The sequence below is a fragment of the Malania oleifera genome, chromosome 1, assembly GCF_029873635.1.
Source record: "Malania oleifera isolate guangnan ecotype guangnan chromosome 1, ASM2987363v1, whole genome shotgun sequence".
Classification (NCBI taxonomy): domain Eukaryota; kingdom Viridiplantae; phylum Streptophyta; class Magnoliopsida; order Santalales; family Ximeniaceae; genus Malania; species Malania oleifera.
The window spans coordinates 126,712,563-126,721,789 of record NC_080417.1 but is presented as its reverse complement, the minus strand read 5'-3'; positions in this window follow the sequence as shown (position 1 = coordinate 126,721,789).

Below are 9,227 nucleotides of genomic sequence, written 5' to 3'. Positions count from 1 at the left end.
GAAGTACGATACCGTAGCTATATGATCACAATCATGTATATGTTAGTCCACCACTTGTCGTAAGGGGCAGTGGGAGATCGGCAGTCGATGTGGTTTTATTGTAGTGTAAGCATCCATCTTGCATCCGAACTAGAAGGGGCAGACCCATCATACTTACAGACTTATGTTGATTTAGCATGGTCGGCCAACCATTGCTAGGTCCTGCCTTCGTGCCGCATAACCCAACCATGTGGGGGTAAGACATGACACCAGTCAACTATCCATCTAGGGTGTTATTTCATGTACAGTTATATGAGATGATTTTTATATATAGAAATTAGTATGTTATACCATGTTATGAGAAATTATGTTATTCCCATATATGATATAGACAGTTTTATCAAATATGATTTATGTATTGTTATACATATAACAAGAAAATACTCATGTTGTCACACACTGATATTAGTTTATTTCCCTTGGTGAGAGGTGTCTCACCCCAACTATATAAACATTTCAGGAGCCCCGGATAGAAGAGCGGATAAAGCTTTGCAGCATTAGTGGTTGACTGTTCTACCTTGTCGGAAGGGTAAGTCATTTTGCTAGGGTCTAATGGATTTTTGGGTTGTGACCCTAGGGCACTTTTTGGTTATTTCGGGATTTGAGTAAGTATGTAACAGTTTCAATAAAACTCTGGTATTGTGTTGGTTAGATGATTTGTTATGTATATGATTTTATGTTTCCTGCTGCTTAGGTATTAGTGTTGTATTTTTGGTATATCCCTGGTACCCATGGGTCCAGGTTGATCAGGTTTTATCAGTTGAACAAGATTACTATATTAAATGTTATTATGAAAAAAAAAACATTAATTACGATAAAATAGGTAGGTCGTTACACCTGATCATCAATCTAGGCTTTAACGGAGTCAGAATCGAAGGAAAATGAAGGTAGAGTCATAGGGTTGATGAGGGAGAGAAATTGCGTGTTTTTTTTTTAATTTACAAATGAAGCTCTCAGTTCTTTATATCTTCAACACTACCAGCCAAACCGTCGACGATTTTATCTAGCTCTTAGAAAATCGTCGTTGGTTTTCTATTTAATCGGCCCAAAATTACTGTTTACCTGTTACTGTCTCACGGTAATTTCCCATAACTGTCGCCGATTTTCTATCCTCTCCAGAAAACCGTCGCTGGTTTTCTCCTCTCCCAACCGAAAATCCATTTTTTTCCTAATTTTGTTTATTATTATATTTTTCGAGTCTCTTCAGGTGGAAAGCTTGGTTTTATCATACGAACTTCATATACTATGTTTTCTCGGTTGTTTATATGACTATGTTCAAAATACTAAAATTGTGTGACAGGTGAATAATTTGTATGAGTTATTGTATAACTAAATTTGGGTATGATTGTAAAAAATATTGAACTATTTGTGAAACATACTGGAACTGCCTTTTCAAAATACTGGGATTTGTTATAACGGCCGAGGGCCGAGTTTTATTTAACGGACGGGGGTCGGGTTTATTAAATGGCAAGTTCTATATGAAATGATATCTATACTACAGTTTTATTATTGAAATTGCATGATATTGTTTAAGAACCCTAGGGACCAGTTGTATTGTGAGCACGGTACCATTGCTAGGGAATTATTACAAGACCATGTGTGCCCACACTGTACTGAGAGGTGTAGGGTGGTCTAAGCCATTTAGCCTGCGTAAGGGTGAAGTACCTTTCTTGGAGATCGGACTAGGAAGTGGTAAGGCTATCGGACCTACAACTGAGTTGTGGATGCCTGCAGACGCACTTACAGATGATTACTTTGATTATGTCTGGGTTGATCCCCCAGGGCATAAGTCCAGCCTTCGGACCGCACAACCCGTACCATGGGGGAAGTAAATGGTGTGTTAGTCCCAGGGAGTGTCTTTTACGCATATATGTTAATTTACATAAATGGTGTTATTATTTATTGAACTGGTTTATACTGAGGAAGTAAATGCATATTTTTCAATTGTAAAGGTGTGAGTATTTGTATATGAATTAAAGTGCATGAATGTTTATGGCGAAGTAAACTCTCAGCTCGAGAGCTTGCTGAGAAAGGCAAGTACCCTAATAAGTATCAGTTGTAGTCATACCAGGTTGCATAGCGTATTAGAGTAAAGGGGAGCTACACGTATGGGCGTGTAATCTCCCCCATCCTCGGAAACTTTCACTTATAAATAATTGTGTGTGTGTGTGTGTGTGTGTGTGAGTATGTCTTGAGAATGATTTTATAACTGTGGTTAATTAACAACTGATGATATTTTTGTATACATTAAAACTCACGTTGGCCACACACTAATATTAACTTAATCTGCCTTACTGAGAAGTGTCTTACCCCAATATACAAATCATCTTTTCAAGACCATCTTGAGATCGTGCTTAGTGAACTCCAGGGCAGGGTGACAGCCAGTTTAGTTTATGTGAGTGTCTGTAAGAACTCTAATGTATTAAGGTTATGTTTGAAGTCCCTGGATATGTAATATGGTCATATGGACTGAGTTAGTTTTCTTTCTTTTGGTTGGGATGTGATATGGATATTGGAAGGCTTCTATGTATGTTAGCAGTTTAGAACTTTATTAATGTTTTGGAGAATGTATCATTTTTTTTTCCGCTATTTTTATATGATGAATATGGTATCAAGTACACAGACGTCACTAAAGTGGCACCGCAGGCCCCACATGGCGGGTCGGGGTGTTACATGAATAAATTTTTGATTTAGTCTGATTGGTTGGTGGCTAACTAGTTAAGTCCAGTCTTCGGACCATACAACCTGATCATGGGGGTTAAACATGACATGGCCAAAAAAGAGGTCTTTATACATATTTGTGTATTTATGTGATTATGATCATATGATAGGCTTAAATTATGATTTGAAGGAAATTATGTATATTTGTTTATATGCGGTCCACTGTTTTACAAATGCGGGTTTAAGAGTTAAATTATTAAATTAAATATTTACAAATGTGATTTTTATTAGAATGGAATTATTGAATGTATTTTTATACTACAACCTATTTTAGCCACACACTGATAATAATTTAGTCCATACTTATTGAGAGGAGTCTCACCCAATTATTTTCATACATTTCAGATACCTTAAGGAGCCTAATTGAAATCAGAGTAGCATAACGGAAGTGTGGGAGGGATAGAAGAGTTATTTAGAATAGATATTAAATTAATTATGTTCTTATTGTTTTAGAATTTTAGGGATGTTAATTTTGATATTGGAGATTGTTGGTCTCGCAAGACTTAGAATCTTATTTTGATGATAACAAACTAAAAGAACTTAACATGTTTTGCTAAGATACGTTTTAAGACTCAAAAGCTTTCATAAAAAGATCAAGCTCAAAATTTCTTATAAAAGATCAAGTCTCTAAATGATCAGGCTTAAAGAAGCTCACATGAAGATTATGCTTTACCCATAATGAAACAAAAATGAAAACTAAGGTCTACTCCCAAGAGGGGGGTGAGTTGGATTTTAAAAATTTTCTTTTACTTCTTTAAATGAATTCTTAACCTCTTTTACTTTTTTAAAGACTTTAATCCACAACCACACAATTCAAGTAAACAATCAAATAAAACTCAATCAAACAAAATATATTCAATCAATCAAGATGCAGCACTTTTGATAGATTCAACTTTGTTGTATGTAACCCTGAGTATATGATTTATATTCAAGCCCTATAGTGAATGTGAATTTGAACCAAGCCCTGTATATATGAAATCGTTCCTTCAATGCAAACCACAACTCAATTCCCAAACAACTCAGAATTTAAATAAACTCTTTAGTTAATTTGTCTTTGGGTGTTAACCAACCAACGTACTTCCTTTTGAGGTTTCCGCAAAGTTTTAATCAACCAACGTACTCCCTTTCAATTTCTGCAATCCCAAATCAAAATTAAACTTTAAGTTTATTTAACTTCCAAATTACGTAGTTTGTATAATTAAGAAAATTAAATCATCCACGCAGTTTATATGCACTGAATGTAAAAAGAGTAAGTGAAAGAGAGAGTAAGACCGAGTTTTTACGAGGTTCGGCTTATCCCTAGCCCACGTCCTCATCTTTGGCAAACCATCAAAGGATTCACTAAACCAGTTTCTTTGCTGGGCGGAACAACACCGTTACACACTCTTTCAGTAGGCTAGAACCTGCCTCTCTAAGTGATATCCCCTCACTCGGTCACTCCTTCAATAGGCTAGAGCTACATCTCTCTAAGCGATACCTCACACTTAGCCAATTATCCAAACAATCCTTAGAGTCGTCAATCTACAAGAAAATCAAAAAGAATTTTTGTGTACAAGAAACACTTTCTAAAAAGAGCAGGTTAGTACAAGTTCAGCACTATATACTTCAATGTAAAAATATCAATATGAAATAGAATGAAGTTCATGTGTAGAATTGACCAAATTCTTTCTTAGATGAAGATTAGAAGTAGAAACTCAGAGTAGTAAGGATTAGTACTTCAGAATATCTTAGAAAAAGAGTTTTGCAATGAGTGAGCAAGAGAGAATAGCCGGTTTAAAATAGCTTACAACATATTTTTCAATTCCTTGGCTTTTGGTTATTATTTGATTTGCAAAACCATGTATTTATAAGCTTTCAAAAGTGTTTTCATTTTGCCCAAGTTTACTTGGAGTATTTCCCAAGTTTTTATAAATTCTAGAGCACAAGCGACTGATATTTAAACTTTAAAACATTTAAAATTTTCGACCGTTAACAATGTTCAGACTTCTGAGGTATCGGGGTTGGACGACTGAAGTTCCTTAATGCTTTGAAAATATTGAACTGGACGCAGGGTCAGACTTCTGAAGTTAGAGTTCAGACTTCTGAAGTCCTAGGTTCAGATGACTGAAGTCAGGGTCCAGGCTTTTGATGTGCTTCTGTTTGTTTCAATGTTTCACCAATATATCTTCAGACGGCTGAGCTGAAACTTCAATCTTCTGAAGTTGACTCTTTAGTCTTCTGGGCAATGACTTCAATCTTCTAAACAGTTCATTTCTAGTTTTTTATTTTTAGTTTCCAAAATCTGTTTTGCTCTCTTTCTTTGCTCTTTTATAAAACATTTTCCAAAGTTTTAAAATAGGTCTCTAAATCCATGTATTACCCCTAAAGAGTTTCAAAATATTTCAAACGATATTTAAATATTAAAGTACTTACATAAAGACTCCTAAGACTTTTCACATTCTAGGTACTTGAGTCTTCATGCTTTGTCTTTCTTTAAGCTCTCTTGTTTTGCTTTTCTTTGGCTCTTTTGCTTTGCTTTTCTTTGGCTCTCTTTTGCTTTGCTTTTCTTTGGCTCTCAAGAAATTATCCATGCCCTCATTTTCTTTAAGCTTGAATATATCATCTTTAAAACCATGTTTTTGATTCTTTAAGTTTCATTTGATCCTTGTGAGCACTTTGATCTTACTTTCACATATGTGAGCCCTGAAATAACATCACTTAACCAAATATGTTAAGTTCCACTTGTTTGTTAGCATCAAAACAATATTTTAACCCTTGTACGACAAAAAAAAAAAAAAATAGAAAATTGAAGAAAGAAAAGCTTAGATTCAAAGACAGAAAAATCTGATGAAACTTAAAGTATATTGAAGTTTGAAGACAAGATGGACTCAAAAAAAAGACAAGCATGAAGGCTTAAGTGCTTAGAATGTCAAAGTCTTAAGAAGTCTTTATGTAAGTACTTCAAACAATTTCAATATGAATACATGAAACTCTTAGGTTAATTTCTTAGACCTATATACCTTTTAAAATACTTGGAAAATATTTTTATAAGGTCAAAAGTTATTTCAAAAATGTTAAAATTATTTTTAGAATGAAAAGTATCAAAACAGGATTTTCCAAATTCTCTTCTTTTTTCTACATCTGCATTGATGAGCACTTTTCTTTATCAAACACTCATTATCTTAAAAAGAGTTCAACATGTAAGTTGTGGGATTTTCTCTTAATTTTCTGTTGATACCAAAAAGTTGAAGGGTGGTTGAAGCTGTCAGGCGACTGACCATATCTATTCAAGCAACTAAACAGCAGACAGAACCTATCCAGACGACTGATCCTTGTGAGTCCAGGCGCCTAACCCTGTATTGACTTCAAAAATACACTGAAATTTAAAGTCTAGGCAATTGACCCCTTAAGTCCATGCATCTGACCCTTCGAAATTCAAATTTTTAAAAAACCAACGAGAAGTTTCCAAAATTGAGTTTTTGAAGTCTAAATGTTATGAAAACTTGGGAAACACTCCACGTCACTTAGGAAACACTAAATATACCTTCTAAACTCTATAAATACCCTCCAAGACAAAGGATTCAAGACACCAAGAATTAAAATCAGCAATCAAGCCTTATTGCTTACAATCTTCAAAAGCTCTCTTGCTCACATACTTGCTGAAGTTTTCTATTAAGTCTTGCTGATATTTTCTCACCGATCTTTGCGCACAAATTTTGAATCTTTCAATCTATGAAAAAACCCGGTGATATTTATCTTGAGCTTCATCTTTCTATATTGTTATTTGATTGAAGTATATTGTTTTCAATTGTAATAATCTACTCTTGTTGAGAGTGTCTTTGTACACCAATTTGTTTCTTGATTTTCTTGACGATTCAGTATTGTTGAATCGTTGTATCGAGCGTGGGGTATCGCTTGGAGAGGGGCTCCACCCTAGTTGAAGGAGTGTATTGAGCGTGGGGTATCGCTTTGAGAGAAGGGCTCCAACCTACTTGAAGGAGTGTTGTAAAGGTTTGCTCCACCCGTAAAAGAGTGGTATAGTGGAATTCTTGGGCGTGTTGCCTAAGGCGAGGACATAGGCGGGTATAGCCAAACCTCGTAAAAAACTCAGTCTCATTCTCTTCCCTACTTTTTAAATTATAGCACATATAAACTATGTGGATGCTTATTTGAATTGCTGGATATTAATTTGTTTTTGGGAATTGCAAAAAATCGTAAGGGAGTACGTTGATTAATCAATATTATTGCGAAAACCACAAGGGAGTACTTTGATTGATTAATACCAAAACTCATTAATATATTGGTTGGTTTCATACTTAAATTCAAGAAAGTTATTTGATATCAAAGTCTGAATTTTGAAAGACTGCTAAATTTCTAAGTTTGATTCTTTATCAGCTTACTATATTGTTTGTTGGATTGATATATTGAAAAGCTGATTTGAATTATTATAAGTTGAATATCAAAACTCAAAGTTATTGTGCTGAGATTCATTACTTTATTAAAGCAAGTTTGCTAAAGATTTTGAGTGACTTTTAAATATATCGACTTGATAACATCATAGTAATTGTTGGATAATATAAATAAGGTGTTGAATAATAATTATATCATTATCAAGTTAAATTGAATTGTGAGATTAACTTAAAATTCAAAAGGGATTATACTTAATCAAAAGTTTACAAAGAAAATTTTAAAATACCAATTCACCCCCCTCTTGAGAGTACATCTTACTTTTCAGAGATAATATTGCAATTAAGGTTTTTAGTACTCTAGTAAATATATTTGAGATTTTTTGCTGTGCAAATATTCGGGTCGCTACAATTTGGGTCAAGTTGGTGTTCACTCATGTGTATCAAGCACATCTATGAACTCCTCCGGTGCTAACAGGGAAGAGTATCATGGTCCCACATCATATGTATATTAAGGATATATTGAGTTTATAAGGATAGTTTTAGGTCCAACTATGTGAGGTGCTTTTTATAGGACAAACCCGTGATGCCAGTGGGCCAAAGCGAACAATACCTCATTAGAGTTAGACTCAAGACTGTTACATTTGGTATTAGAGCCGTCTTATGGTACTATCATATGCGTGAATCCTACATAGAGATGTAAACCATTATGGCAAGGATGTCAGAGATCAGATGTGAGAGCTTGTCACGGTTTTACATAAGATGTATACTAGAGAGATATTAAGCCTATAAGGATGGTTTGAGATCCAACTATATGAGATATCTTTTTTAAGATAAACTCGCAAGGCCAATGGGTCAAAACGGGTAATATCTCATCGAAATTGGGCTTATGACCGTTACAAAGAGGGACATACCTATTGTTATTCTGAAGCTTGTTGGGCAAGTTAGAAGAGAATACCGAGGCAACTATCTAACCGAGGCAACTATGCTCCCGCGTAGACTAAAGCGAGAGGGAATAAAATTGAATGGCCCAACTCCAAAGGATTCCTCCAAGATTGGCAGTGCACCAATTTGCAAACCCACCAAATTTGATTGAAACTCCATCTGACATCACCTCCCTACAACAACAACAACAATAACAAAATCAAGCCTTAGTCCCACTAGGTGGACACAAGCAGCCCTTCGATAAACATGCATTTGAATTACAGGGAAACTAGTATTAATCCTAGCTTTTAATACTTTTAAGTAAAAATTAATTAAATATACATTTATTAATAAGATGTTCTACATTATTTGTAATTAATTTTTACAATACAAGGCTAACCATGTGCATTATCTGAATTTCAAATGAATAATTAAATGAAAGCTAATCATATACTTCAAAACTCCCACACGACAACGTGCATGTATTTAAAAAATCTTTGTTGATTATTTCTTTGAGGGTGTAAACAAATTAAATGTGTTTAAATTCAATGTCCCAATTAGAAGAAACTCCAGTGTTGATTAAATGAATAACCATATACATCATCTAACTCCAAATGAAAAACTAAATGAAAACTAATCATGCACATCACCCCTCCTCTCCAATGAACCATATGTGGCTGAAAAGCCCTTTGTCTTAAACCTAATCTCCACTTAACCAACTCCAAATGAATAACTAAATGAAAGCTAATCATGTACATCATCACTAGTTTTAGTGAACTCGACGAAAATTTTTGTTGGTTATTCCAAAGACGATACAAATAAATGAACGTGTTTTAAACAAAGTGCAACCTCCAATTAAATAGAGTCCTAGCTTTAATTTTTGACAATGGGTTAACATATATATATATATATATATAAATTTCATCGCGTGTTTTATTTAAAAGATATTTTAATTGAATTAGTTTGATTTTTAATTCTTTATTCTTCTAGTGTATAGCATACTAGTTGTCAATACCATAGAAACAAATTTCTAATAATTTATTTTGGGAGTAATTAGTCAAATTACTTCTAACTAGGGGTGAGCATAATTCGGTTAAAATCGAATTAACTGAGTAAATTTAGTCGGTTCGGTTCGATTTAAAATTTATTCGATTTAGT